The following is a 15,119-nucleotide window of genomic DNA, read 5'->3' on the forward strand; positions in this document are numbered from 1 at the left end:
AATCAAAGCTTCTGACTTCCTACCTCTCTCGTTTCCTGATTTGTCCCCTAGAATAACCTCTTATTGGAGATATTATGTTCTAATAACTTAAGACAAGAAGGAATCTGCTTAGACTTTACCTTTCTAGACCATAGAATAAATATACTTTAAAGGTATGGCAATTCTTAACAGCCTAAATGAAAGCAAACTTTTATTCATTAAGTTTCTTTCACACATGGATGACTAGAAAAAAGTTGTGTCTTTATCACATGAATCTGTATTATTTCTGTTTTCAGGCATATATGGCTTGCTTTGTTACATTAAAAATCAATATTAGGTTTTAGAAAATGTTTTCCAGTACACTTATTTTTTTAAATTTTTGATGTTCTCAGGTATATTTTTTCTTTACGTACTGTTTTTATGATGGGCTTTACATGTCTTCTTACAGTATAGGGGCTCAAAGCTTAAGTTATAAAACGCATACACAGAAACACAGAAAAATGCCAATTACCCATAATTTCACTGCCCAGAGAAAATTATTTTAATATTTTGCAGTATGTCCTTCCAGTCTTTTTTCTGTACACTCTTTGAATCTTTATGTCTGGATCTGTATTTCTGTTTTTCATTAAATAAAAATGTAATCTTTCCACTGGAGACGTTAGCAGCAATCCATCATGGGGAATCAGAAGAAGATGAAGAAATTTTAGGACCTGGATTTGTGGCAGCTCTATGTCTGTGAGTCATGTGAACTTGGGTAGGTCATTTACCATCTCTCAGTCTGCTTCTTGCTCTGTAAATGGAGTAATGGCTGTCCTGCCCACCACGGGATTACTGTACTGATGAAAGGGGGCAACATGGGATTTAGGCCGTGGTAAACTGTAGATCTCTGGGAAACCTCCTCAGGTGGAGCTCTCTGTCTCACAAGGTGAGACAGCTTAGACAGCTTACTACAGGTAGGATATAGGCCAAAACAGGTGTAATGGGACCGTGGCGGATGATCATTTTGTGCATGGGAATTGGGGGGTAGGGGATCAAGGAAGGCTTCAGAAGTAGGAATTCACACTTATGTCTGGCTTTGATGGAGATGTAGGGTCTCTAGATGGAGACAGGTATGACATTCTAGGCCAGGGTGAGCCAAGACCTGAGGCATGAAAGTAGCATATTGAGATGACAGCAGGTAGCCTACTGTTCTGTGGTTTAAGGGCAGGTAATAGGGTATGAAACTGGGATAAGAGGTTTGGTGATAGAGAGGTCTGCCTTCCTTGGGGAAGAGTCTGTCTTACTGTTCTCTAGCTTTTTATAATCACTGAATTTTCTGCAAATCTTTGGTCAAAAACACTTGGTTGTAGTTGGTAAGCAGGAAACTGTTGTGTGTACCAATTATCTTTTTTTTTTCTTTAATATAATTCACATGATACAGTTTACCCATTTAAAGTGTAAAATTCAGTGGTTTTTAGTATATTCACAAATTTGTGCAGCCATCAATGCAGTCAATTTTGGAACATTTTCATCACCCCAGAAAGAAACTCCGTACCCCTTAGCAGTCACTCCTCATTTACTCCCAAACTCCCCGCTCTAGGCAGTCACGTCACTGATCTACTCTCCGTGTCTGTAGATTTGCTTCTGGATATTTCATATAAATGGTATTAGGGTGATGATGGCTTCATAGAAAGAGTCAGGTAGCTTTCCCTCTTCTTCAATTTTTTTGAAGAGATTGAGCAGGATTGGTACTAATTCGTTCTTGAATGCTTGGTAGAATTCACATGTGAAACCATCTGGTCCTGGGCTTTTCCTTTTTGGGAGCTTTTTGATGACTGACTCAGTCTCTTTACTTGTGATTGGTTTGTTGAGGTCATCTATTTCTTCTTGAGTTAATGTTGGTTGTTTATGCTTTTCTAGGAAGTTGTCCATTTCATCTAAGTTGTCTAGTTTATTAGCATATAGTTGCTCATAGTATCTTCTCATTATCTCCTTAATTTCTGCAGGGTCGGTAGTTATATTTCCTTTCCCATTTCTGATTGCATTTATTTGCATCTGCTCTCTCTTTTTTTTTGTTAGCCTAGCCAGTGGTCCATCGATTTTATTGATTTTCTCAAAGAACCAACTTCTGGTTTTGTTGATTCTCTCTATTGTTTTCCTGTTCTCAATTGCATTTATTTCTGCTCTAATCTTTGTTATTTCTTCCCTTCTGCTTGCTTTGGGGTTAGTTTGGTGTTCTTTCTCTAATTCCTCCAGGTGAGCAGTTAACTCTTCAATTTTTGCTCTCTCTTCTCTTTTAATATAGGCATTTAGGGCAATAAATTTCCCTCTCAGCACCGCCTTTGCTGCATCCCATAAGTTTTGATAAGTTGTGTTTTCATTGTCATTTGTCTCGAGTTATTTACTAATTTCTCTTGTAATTTCTTCCTTTACCCACTGGTTTTCTAAGAGGGTGTTGTTTAGCCTCCATATGTTTGTGAATTTTATGACCTGCCTTTTATTTATTTCCAACTTCATTCCATTGTGGTCTGAGAAAGTGTTTTGTATAATATCAATATTTTTAAATTTGTTGAGACTTGCTTTGTGACCCAACATGTGGTCTATCCTAGAGAATGTTCCATGAGCACTTGAGAAAAAAGTGTATCCTGCTGTTGTTGGATGTAGTGTTCTATAAATGTCTGTCAAGTCTAGTTCATTTATCATACAATTCAACATCTCTGTTTGTTTAGTGATCCTCTGTCTAGATGTTCTATCCATTGATGAGAGTGGTGTATTGAAGTCTCCAACTATTATTGTAGAGGTATCTATTTCTCCTTTCAGTGATCGCAGTGTTTGCCTCATGAATTTTGGGTATTTCATATAAATGGAATTAATCCAGTACAACTGGTTTATTTTATTTTGCAAAATGTTTTCAAGGTTTCATCCATGTGCTGGCATCCATTAGTAAACATACCACCTTTTATTTATCAGTTCATCAGCTGATAGACATTTGGGTTGTTTCCACCTTTTGGCTGCTGTGAATACTGCTGCTATGACCATTCATATACAGGTTTTTGTGTGGATGTATGTTTTCATTTCTCTTGTGTTTATACCTGGGAGTGGAATTTCTGGGTCCTATGATAACTATGTTTAACCTTTTGAGGAATTGCCAAAATATTTTCCCAAGTGGCTGTGCCGTTTTACAATCCCACCAGTTATGAATGAGGGTTCCAATTTCTCCACATCCTCTCTAACACTTGTTATTATCTGTCTTTTTTATTATAGCCATCCTACTGGGTATGAAATGGTATCTCATTGTGGTTTTGATTTGCATTGACCTGATGGCTAGTGCTGTTGCAAATCTTTTCATTTGCTTACTGGCCATTTGCATAGCTTCTTAGGAAAAGTATACCAATTATCTTTTAATTCATTATTTCATGAGACATTTATAGCACCAGGTGTTGGGTATACAAAACCTAGTAAAACAGGAACACATCCTGCCCTTGGGGTACATAGTGTTAACAGGGCAGGGAAAAAAGACTTGAGTCCTTTGCCTGACAGCAAATCTCAGCTCTGTTGCTTTATGGAAGACCTTGTACAAATTGCTTAACCTTTTGGACTCAGTTTTCGTATCTATAAATTGGGGATAATATCTACTTCATATAGCGTTTGTGAAGATTAAATAAATGAAACTTATCAAACATTAGATCTCTTCCTTCCCCCTTCCCTTTAATCCCTTTTGCTTTCCTGTTCTAAAGTAAGTTAGGTTTCAGCACTGCTCTTTTCTTTGGTTTAAATCAAGAAGGTAAAAAAAGAAAACCCACTTTTACTAGGATGAGAAATCAAACCCCTCTTCCTGCCATGTTTTAGAAAGTTAGTTTGAGTAGGAATGTCTTGCCATTATTGAAGGGCACATTTTTAATGAACAGTTGTCACTGAAAAACTCGTAATTTATGGGGAGTTAAATATTCAGCTTGGAAGAGCAACTTGTGCTCCTCACGTCAGAATTTGTGCCTTGCCAAATTCCGGGCCTTTTTGTATGTTTGTCAGTTTTATTTCCCACATTTTAGTTAAAGGTGAGTTTTAAGGACTGATAGAAATTGATGTGTGTCTGTATAGAAGGCCTAGACAGGTAAAAATAACCAACACTGAAGTTGGTTTTTAAGATTCAAATGAAACCAATTCCTAGTTTCCATTTATAGCATCTAAGGTGGGTGTACAGAAAACAATTTTATGAACTTGAGTAAGTTTAATAGAGTGATCTCTTGAAATACCCGGGTGTTCTGCTGTATTGTGAAAATAGAAATCTGGTTATTTTTTCCATTGGCTGAAAAGAGCTACAGCAACTATTAAATTTGCTCATGAGCAAAGTAAATACAAGACAGTTTTTATAAAGAGAAAAAAAACATAAGGAAGCCATTGATTCTTCAGTGAGTTGTCTTTGTGCCCTTTTCTTGTTCAGAACAAATGGTAGGTGTTTGCTTTTAGTGTGGGCAATTTCTGACTGTTTAAGGGCAAGCAACAGTATGCCTACTTTTATTGCTATGTGAAGATTAACTAGGGGAGCCAATTTTCACTTGCCTTGAGCTCCACTCATTCATCTCATTCCGTATATAAACAAATCAGAATCTTTTATGCATCAGCATACTTTAGGGTTAGGAGTCTTTAATCTGGAGATAGGGGTTTAAGTCCTAGACCATTTGTAGTAATGACCTTGACAAGTGATTTACTTTTTAGAGTCACTTTCCTTGGTGGTAAGATGAGGAAGTTGAACTAGATTGCTAAGGTCTCTTCTGATTGTAAACTATTCTGATGCTATATTTAAGCACACTTGCTCCTTTTTACACATTAGTATAATTGACTGTGTGGACTTATTAAGTGAGTTCTGGGAGACAGTAACCAGGCCTAGTAATTTCAGTCCCTTTTCAGATCCTTCTCTAAGCCAGTGGTATACCTGAGAGTTAGAGTCACAGAAATTTTGTAGAAGTTTTGTGTAAATGAGCAGAATAAATTATTCAGCTTTCCATGTTCTCATTTGCTCTTAAAATTGTTTTGCAGATGGAGGAACTTTGGGAGGCTGCTTATTTTCTGCTTATCTAAGAATGAACATAATATAAATCTTCACTCAAACTGAGCTGTACAAAAACACTCATTATTACAGACGGTTGCATCAAGGAACAGAGTTCCATCTTTAAAAAAAATTGTCAAAAGCCCCAGCTCTCTTTGTTTTGGTTGGTTTTTAGTTCCTTCCTCCTCCTTTTTTTTTAAACTGCCATAAACTTTGAAACTCTGGGTGCTACTTGTTTTCTGTACTTGGTCATACACATTTTTTTTTTAATTTTTCAACTTTATTTATTGAAAAATTAAACAAACAAAAAACCCCCACAACATTTCAAACAAAACAAAGCAAAGGATTAATAAAAACAATCTAAAATATCTACTTTGCTTCCAGTATGTTCCTGCCATACCCCAAGAAGCCTTAATTCTTGAAAACGATTGTGTAACTATATAGCTTACACTTTGTGACCGTGGGATTGTGAAAATCTTGACTGTACTATGTCATACACAGTGTAAGTTTAAAAAATACATAATTTTTAAGCATCTCCTGTTCTGACTTCATTCAGCAACACCTGAAACTGAGTCTTTAATCACTTAAAATTCTACATGTGACTTTGATAGAAAAATGTAAAACTTCTACTTAACTTCAGTGTCTTATTATATGATATTCTCAACACTTATCTTTGATAGATTGATTTTATAAATTGCTCTTTAAGGGCTCTACCTGTTAGACATCAGAAGTAAAATCCCCTGTAGCACCATTTCATTTAAGGAGCCAATTAATTTTCTGACCCTTTCAGGCTTGTGTCAGTCCTTTAGTGTACAGATGGGCTTTTCACATTAATCCTTTTAAACAAATAGTGACTGCGCTATTATGACTTATCTTTCATCTTTTGCACTTTATCCTTGCTAGAGATATGCAGTTTGCTTTTTTAATCTTTACAGTAATTTTAAAGCTGTTTGAGTCAGTCCTATTGAAAAAGTTACCTACAGTGCATGAAACATTCCGTATGTGCAGGTAAATATCAGTGAAAATAGATCTTTAGCGGTTGTTCTGGTTTGCTAATGCTGCCGTTATACAAAATACCAGAAATGGATTGGCTTTTATAAAGGAAATTTATTACGTCACAAGTTTACAGTTCTAAGTGTCCAAACTGAGGCATCCACAACAGGATACCTTCACTGAAAAAAGGCCGATGGTGTCCAGAACACCTCAGTCAGCTGGGAGGCACGTGGCTGGCATCTCCTGTTCCTTTGCTCCCAGGTTGCATTTCAGAATGGCTGTCTCCAAAATGTCTCGGGGTGTCTCTTAGTTTCTCCAGGGCAAACTCTGGGTTTCATCTCTTACCTTAGCATCTCCAAATGTCCTTCTGTCTGCACTTCCAACCTTCTCTAAGTGTCAGTAAGCATCTGGGTCTGGCTTAGCATATCCCAAGGCATTTTCATCTCTGCTCTCTGTGCAAGCTCCCTTTAAAGGACTCCAGTAAACTAATCAAGACCTACCCTGAATGGGCGGGGTTAAATCTCCATGGAAACATCCAATTAAGAGGTCACACCCTAATCAAAAAGATTAATCAGTCTGCTCCCACAAGATTGCATTAAAGAATATGGCTTTTTCCGGAGGACGTAATGTATATTAACTGGCACAGTGATCCTCTGGTACAATAAGGTGAGGGGAGGTTAAAGAAGATCTAGAATGGTGACTCCTGGATTCTTTATAAACGTTTTTAACTAGGTCACTTTGCACTGGTGCTTTGCTTATGAATCTGGGGTGATGACAACGGACATAATAAGACTCTTGATGGGGCTGTTCAGAGATTGGAGATCTTTAAAGAAATACTGATGTTTATGAGTATTCTTGTCAATGGAATGAAAAAAAAAGGATAAGCTGTATTACTTTAATATTCAATAAACATTTGTTAAGTAATCTACCATATGGAAGGCACACTGTAGGAAATTAACAAAGAAGGCTCCCTTGTTCCAAGTGAAGACAGCAAGGACCCTGTTTTTGAAGAACAGCTCTGCATGCTCTTATTTTTTTTTTTTTTTAATCTTCATTTTATTGAGATATATTCACATACCACGCAGTCAAACAAAACAAATCGTACTTTCGATTGTTTACAGTACCATTACATAGTGGTACATTCATCACCCAAATCAATCCCTGACACCTTCATTAGCACACACACAAAAATGACAAGAATAATAATTAGAGTGAAAAAGGGCAATTGAAGTAAAAAAGAACACTGGGTACCTTTGTCTGTTTGTTTCCTTCCCCTATTTTTCTACTCATCCATCCATAAACTAGACAAAGTGGAGTGTGGTCCTTATGGCTTTCCCAATCCCCTTGTCACCCCTCATAAGCTACATTTTTATACAACTGTCTTCGAGATTCATGGGTTCTGGGTTGTAGTTTGATAGTTTCAGGTATCCACCACCAGCTACCCCAATTCTTTAGAACCTAAAAAGGATTGTCTAAAGTGTGCGTAAGAGTGCCCACCAGAGTGACCTCTCGGCTCATTTTGGATTCTCTCTGCCACTCAAGCTTATTTCATTTCCTTTCACATCCCCCTTTTGGTCAAGAAGATGTTCTCCGTCCCACGATGCCAGGTCTACATTCCTCCCCGGGAGTCATATTCCACGTTGCCAGGGAGATTCACTCCCCTGGGTGTCTGATCCCACGTAGGGGGGAGGGCAGTGATTTCACCTTTCAAGTTGGCTTAGCTAGAGAGACAGGGCCACATCTGAGCAACAAAGAGGCATTCGGGAGGAGGCTCTTAGGCACAACCATAGGGAGGCCTAGCCTCTCCTTTGCAGCAACCGTCTTCCCAAGGGTAAAACCTGTGGTAGAGGGCTCAACCCATCAAACCACCAGTCCCCTATGTCTGTGGTCATGTTAGCAACCATGGAGGTGGGGTAGGCGAATACCCCTGCATTCTCCACAGGCTCCTCAAGGGGGCACTACATCTTTTTTTTTTCCTTGTTTTTCTTTTCTTTTTGTTTTTTTTAACTTTCCCTTCTTTTTTAAATCAACTGTATGGAAAAAAAGTTAAAAAGAAAACAAACATACAATAAAAGAACATTTCAAAGAGACCATAACAAGGGAGTAAGAAAAAGACAACTAACCTAAGATAACTGCTTAACTTCCAAAATGTTCCTACTTTACCCCAAGAAAGTTATCTAATACAGCAACATTTCTGTGAACTTGCTCCTACTATATCCATCAGAAATTAACAGACCATAGTCATTCCTGGGCATCCCCAGAACGTTAAATAGCTTATCTGTTCTTCTTGGATTATTGTTCCCCCTTCCTTAATTGCTCTCTATTGCTAGTTCCCCTACATTCTACATTATAAGCCATTTGTTTTACATTTTTCAAAGTTCACATTAGTGGTAGCATGTAATATTTCTCTTTTTGTGCCTGGCTTATTTCGCTCAGCATTATGTCTTCAAGGTTCATCCATGTTGTCATATGTTTCACGAGATCGTTCCTTCTTACTGCCGCGTAGTTTTCCATCGTGTGTATATACCACATTTTATTTATCCACTCATCTGTTGAAGGACATTTGGGTTGTTTCCATCTCTTGGCAATTGTGAATAATGCTGCTATGAACATTGGCGTGCAGATATCTGTTCGTGTCACTGCTTTCCGATCTTCCGGGTATATACCGAGAAGTGCAATCGCTGGATCGAATGGTAGCTCTATATCTAGTTTTCTAAGGAACTGCCAGACTGACTTCCAGAGTGGCTGAACCATTATACAGTCCCACCAACAGTGAATAAGAGTTCCAATTTCTCCACATCCCCTCCAGCATTTGTAGTTTCCTGTTTGTTTAATGGCAGCCATTCTAACCGGTGTTAGATGGTATCTCATTGTGGTCTTAATTTGCATCTCTCTAATAGCTAGTGAAGCTGAACATTTTTTCATGTGTTTCTTGGCCATTTGTATTTCCTCTTCAGAGAACTGTCTTTTCATATCTTTTGCCCATTTTATAATTGGGCCGACTGTACTATTGTCACTGAGTTGTAGGATTTCTTTATATATGCAAGATATCAGTCTTTTGTCAGATACATGGTTTCCAAAAATTTTTTCCCATTGAGTTGGCTGCCTCTTTACCTTTCTGAGAAATTCCTTTGATGTGCAGAAACTTCTAAGCTTGAGGAGTTCCCAGTTATCTATTTTCTCTTTTGTTGCTTGCGCTTTGGGTGTAAAGTCTAGGAAGTGGCCGCCTAATACAAGGTCTTGAAGATGTTTTCCTACATTATCTTCTAGGAGTTTTATGGTACTTTCTTTTATATTGAGATCTTTGGTCCATTTTGAGTTAATTTTTGTGTAGGGGGTGAGGTAGGGGTCCTCTTTCATTCTTTTGGATATGGATATCCAACTCTCCCAGCCCCATTTGTTGAAAAGACTGTTATGGCTCAGTTCAGTGACTTTGGGGGCCTTATCAAAGATCAGTCGGCCATAGATCTGAGGGTCTATCTCCGAATTCTCAATTCGATTCCATTGATCTATATGTCTATCTTTGTGCCAGTACCATGCTGTTTTGGCAACTGTGGCTTTATAATAAGCTTCAAAGTCAGGGAGTGTAAGTCCTCCCACTTCGTTTTTCTTTTTTAGAGTGTCTTTAGCAATTCGAGGCATCCTCCCTTTCCAAATAAATTTGATAACTAGCTTTTCCAAGTCTGCAAAGTAGGTTGTTGGAATTTTGATTGGGATTGCATTGAATCTGTAGATGAGTTTGGGTAGAATTGACATCTTAATGACATTTAGTCTTCCTATCCATGAACATGGAATATTTTTCCATCTTTTAAGGTCCCCTTCTATTTCTTTTAGTAGAGTTATGTAGTTTTCTTTGAATAGGTCTTTTACATCTTTGGTTAAGTTTATTCCTAGGTACTTGATTTTTTTAGTTGCTATTGAAAATGGTATCTTTTCCTTGAGTGTCTCTTCAGTTTGTTCATTTCTAGCATATAGAAACATTACTGACTTATGTGCATTAACCTTGTATCCCGCTACTTTGCTAAATTTGTTTATTAGCTCTAGTAGCTGTATCGTCGATTTCTCAGGGTTTTCTAGATATAAGATCATATCATCTGCAAACAATGACAGTTTTACTTCTTCTTTTCCAATTTGGATGCCTTTTATTTCTTTGTCTTGCCGGATTGCCCTGGCTAGCACTTCCAGCACAATGTTGAATAACAGTGGTGACAGCGGGCATCCTTGTCTTGTTCCTGATCTTAGAGGGAAGGCTTTCAGTCTCTCACCATTGAGTACTATGCTGGCTGTGGGTTTTTCATATATGCTCTTTATCATGTTGAGGAAGTTTCCTTCAATTCCTACCTTTTGAAGTGTTTTTATCAAAAAGGGATGTTGGATTTTGTCAAATGCTTTTTCAGCATCTATTGAGATGATCAATTGATTTTTCCTTTTTGACTTGTTAATGTGTTGTAATACATTGATTGATTTTCTTATGTTGAACCATCCTTGCATGCCTGGAATAAACCCCACTTGGTCATGGTGTATGATTTTTTTAATGTGTCTTTGGATTCGATTTGCAAGTATTTTGTTGACGATTTTTGCATCTATATTCATTAGGGAGATTGGCCGGTAGTTTTCCTTTTTTGTAGCATCTTTGCCTGGTTTTGGTATTAGATTGATGTTAGCTTCATAAAATGAGTTAGGCAGTGTTCCATTTTCTTCAATGTTTTGAAAGAGTTTGAGTAAGATTGGTGTCAGTTCTTTCTGGAAAGTTTGGTAGAATTCCCCTGTGAAGCCATCTGGCCCTGGGCATTTATTTGTGGGAAGATTTTTGATGACTGATTGGATCTCTTTGCTTGTGATGGGTTGGTTGAGGTCTTCTGTTTCTTCTCTGGTCAGTCTAGGTTGTTCATATGTTTCCAGGAAATTGTCCATTTCCTCTACATTATCCAGTTTGTTGCCATACAGTTGTTCATAGTATCCTCTTATAATTTTTTTAATTTCTTCAGGATCTGCAGTTATGTCACCTTTTCCTTCATTATTTTGTTTATATGGGTCTTCTCTCTTTTTGATTTTGTCAGTCTAGCTAGGGGCTTGTCAATCTTGTTGATCTTCTCAAAGAACCAACTTTTGGTGATATTTATCCTTTCTATTGTTTTTTTGTTCTCTATGTCATTTATTTCTGCTTTAATCCTTGTTATTTCTTTTCTTGTACTTGGTTTAGGATTGGTTTGCTGTTCATTTTCTAGCTTCTTCAGTTGATCCATTAGTTCTTTGATTTTGGCTCTTTCTTCCTTTTTAATATATGCGTTTAGTGCTATAAATTTCCCCCTTAGCACTGCTTTTGCTGCATCCCATAGGTTTTGGTATGTTGTGTTCTCATTTTCATTCGTCTCTATATATTTAGCAATTTCTCTTGCTATTTCTTCTTTAACCCACTGATTGTTTAGGAGTGTGTTGTTTAACCTCCAGGTATTTGTGAATTTTCTAAGTCTCTGATGGTTATTGACTTCTAATTGTATTCCATTGTTGTCAGAGAATGTGCTTTGAATAATTTCAATCTTTTTAAATTTATTGAGGCTTGTTTTATGTCCCAGCATATGATCTATTCTGGAGAAAGTTCCATGAGCACTAGAAAAGTATGTGTATCCTGGTGATTTGGGATGTAATGTCCTGTATATGTCTGTTAAATCTAATTCATTTATCAGATTGTTTAGGTTTTCAATTTCCTTATTGGTCTTCTGTCTGGTTGATCTATCTATAGGAGAGAGTGATGTGTTGAAGTCTCCCACAATTATTGTGGAAACATCAATTGCTTCCTTTAGTTTTGCCAGTGTTTCTCTCATGTATTTTGTGGCACCTTGGTTGGGTGCATAGACATTTACGATTGTTATTTCTTCTTGCTGAATTGCCCCTTTTATTAGTACGTAGTGGCCTTCTTTGTCTCTCAAAACATCCCTGCATTTGAAGTCTATTTTATCTGAGATTAATATTGCTACACCTGCTTTCTTTTGGCTGTAGCTTGCATGAAATATTTTTTTCCATCCTTTCACTTTCAGTTTCTTTGTGTCCCTGTGCCTAAGATGAGTCTCTTGTATGCAACATATTGATGGTTCATTTTTTTTGATCCATTCTGCGAATCTATATCTTTTAATTGGGGAGTTTAATCCATTTACATTCAACGTTATAACCGTGAAGGCATTTCGTGAATCAGCCATCTTATCCTTTGGTTTATGTTTGTCATATTTTTCCCCTCTGTCTATTAATATCCTTTATTGTACCCATACCGAATCTCTTTAGTACTGAACCTTTCTCCAAGTCTCTCTGTCCTTTCTTTGTTTCTCTGTCTGTAGTGCTCCCTTTAGTATCTCCAGTAGGGCAGGTCTCTTGTTAGCAAATTCTCTCAGCATTTGTTTGTCTGTGAAAAATTTAAGCTCTCCCTCAAATTTGAAGGAGAGCTTTGCTGGATAAAGTATTCTTGGTTGGAAATTTTTCTCACTCAGAATTTTAAATATATCGTGCCACTGCCTTTTTGCCTCCATGGTGGCTGCTGAGTAGTCACTACTTAGTCTTATGCTGTTTCCTTTGTATGTGGTGAATTGCTTTTCTCTTGCTGCTTTCAGAACTTGCTCCTTCTCTTCCGTGTTTGACAGTGTGATCAGAATATGTCTCGGAGTGGGTTTATTTGGATTTATTCTATTTGGAGTTCTCTGAGCATTTATGATTTGTGTATTTATGTTGTTTAGAAGATTTGGGAAGTTTTCCCCAACAATTTCTTTGAATACTCTTCCTAGACCTTTACCCTTTTCTTCCCCTTCTGGGACACCAATGAGTCTTATATTCGGACGTTTCATATTTTTTTTTTTTTTTTTTTTATGCATTAATTCTACATTTTATTAAGGGAAAAAATAGTTTACAGATCCTGTGTTGCTGGGCAACCCCAGACTCTGGAAAGGAAAGCTACAAGGGAAGATTCAAGATAGGATGTATTCTCACAAGAATTAATTCATGAGATTAAATAAATTGAAAAAGTCAAAACTGTGGGCTAATGAATCAGAAACATTCCAGAAACCTGAATGCTTCTGAACTCCCTCTTTTCAAACCCAGTTTGTCCCCAGATCCTTTTTTTTTTTTTTTTTTTTTTTATGTTTTTTTTTTTTTTTATTTTTTTTTTTTAATCATCATTTTATTGAGATATATTCACATACCACGCAGTCATACAAAACAAATTGTACTTATGATTGTTTACAGTACCATTACATAGTTGTACATTCATCACCTAAATCAATCCCTGACACCTTCATTAGCACACACACAAAAATAACAAGAATAATAATTAGAGTGAAAAAGAGCAATTGAAGTAAAAAAGAACACTGGGTACCTTTGTCTGTTTGTTTCCTTCCCCTACTTTTCTACACATCCATCCATAAACTAGACAAAGTGGTGTTTGGTCCTTATGGCTTTCCCAATCCCATTGTCACCCCTCATAAGCTACATTTTTATACAACTGTCTTCGAGATTCATGGGTTCTGGGTTGTAGTTTGATAGTTTCAGGTATCCACCACCAGCTACCCCAATTCTTTAGAACCTAAAAAGGGTTGTCTAAAGTGTGCATAAGAGTGCCCACCAGAGTGACCTCTCGGCTCCTTTTGGAATCTCTCTGCCACTGAAGCTTATTTCATTTCCTTTCACATCCCCCTTTTGGTCAAGAAGATGTTCTCCGTCCCACGGTGCCAGGTCTACATTCCTCCCTGGGAGTCATATTCCACGTTGCCAGGGAGATTCATTTCCCTGGGTGTCTGATCCCACGTAGGGGGGAGGGCAGTGATTTCACCTTTCAAGTTGGCTTAGCCAGAGAGAGAGGGCCACATCTGAGCAACAAAGAGGCATTCAGGAGGAGACTCTTAGGCACAAATATAGGGAGGCCTAGCCTCTCCTTTGCAGCAACCGTCTTCCCAAGGGTAAAACTTATGGTAGAGGGCTCAACCCATCAAACCACCAGTCCCCTATGTCTGTGGTCATGTTAGCAACCATGGAGGTGGGGTAGGCGAATACCCCTGCATTCTCCACAGGCTCCTCAAGGGGGCACTACATCTTTTTTTTTTTTTTTTTTTTTTTTTTAAATTTCCCTTATTTTTTCAAATCACCTGTATGAAAAAAAAAGTTAAAAAGAAAACAAACATACAATAAAAGAGCATTTCAAAGAGACCATAGCAAGGGAGTAAGAAAAAGATAACTAACCTAAGATAACTGCTTAACTTCCAACATGTTCCTACTTTACCCCAAGAAAGTTACATAATATAGCAACATTTCAGTGAACTTGTTCCTACTACAACCATCAGAAATTAACAGACCATAGTCATTTCTGGGCATCCCCAGAACGTTAAATAGCTTATCTGTTCTTCCTGGATTATTGTTCCCCCTTCCTTAATTGCTCTCTACTGCTAGTTCCCCTACATTCTACATTATAAACCATTTGTTTTACATTTTTCAAAGTTCACATTAGTGGTAGCATATAATATTTCTCTTTTTGTGCCTGGCTTATTTCGCTCAGCATTATGTCTTCAAGGTTCATCCATGTTGTCATATGTTTCACCAGATCGTTCCTTCTTACTGCCGCGTAGTATTCCATCGTGTGTATATACCACATTTTATTTATCCACTCATCTGTTGAAGGACATTTGGGTTGTTTCCATCTCTTGGCAATTGTGAATAATGCTGCTATGAACATTGGCGTGCAGATATCTGTTCGTGTCACTGCTTTCCGATCTTCCGGGTATATACCGAGGAGTGCAATCGCTGGATCGAATGGTAGCTCTATATCTAGTTTTCTAAGGAACTGCCAGACTGACTTCCAGAGTGGCTGAACCATTATACAGTCCCACCAACAATGAATAAGAGTTCCAATTTCTCCACATCCCCTCCAGCATTTGTAGTTTCCTGTTTGTTTAATGGCAGCCATTCTAACCGGTGTTAGATGGTATCTCATTGTGGTCTTAATTTGCATCTCTCTAATAGCTAGTGAAGCTGAACATTTTTTCATGTGTTTCTTGGCCATTTGTATTTCCTCTTCAGAGAACTGTCTTTTCATATCTTTTGCCCATTTTATAATTGGGCCGACTGTACTATTGTCACTGAGTTG

General features: G+C 37.6%; 1 protein-coding gene across 3 annotated transcripts in view; it reads left to right on the forward strand.

Moving 5' to 3' along the window:
• Nucleotides 1-15,119, forward strand: part of CLIP1 (CAP-Gly domain containing linker protein 1) — a 167,419-nt gene that overhangs the window by 27,788 nt on the left and 124,512 nt on the right. The gene's annotated exons all lie outside the window — the stretch shown is intronic.

Source organism: Choloepus didactylus, chromosome 23 (assembly GCF_015220235.1).
Source record: "Choloepus didactylus isolate mChoDid1 chromosome 23, mChoDid1.pri, whole genome shotgun sequence".
NCBI lineage: Eukaryota > Metazoa > Chordata > Mammalia > Pilosa > Megalonychidae > Choloepus > Choloepus didactylus.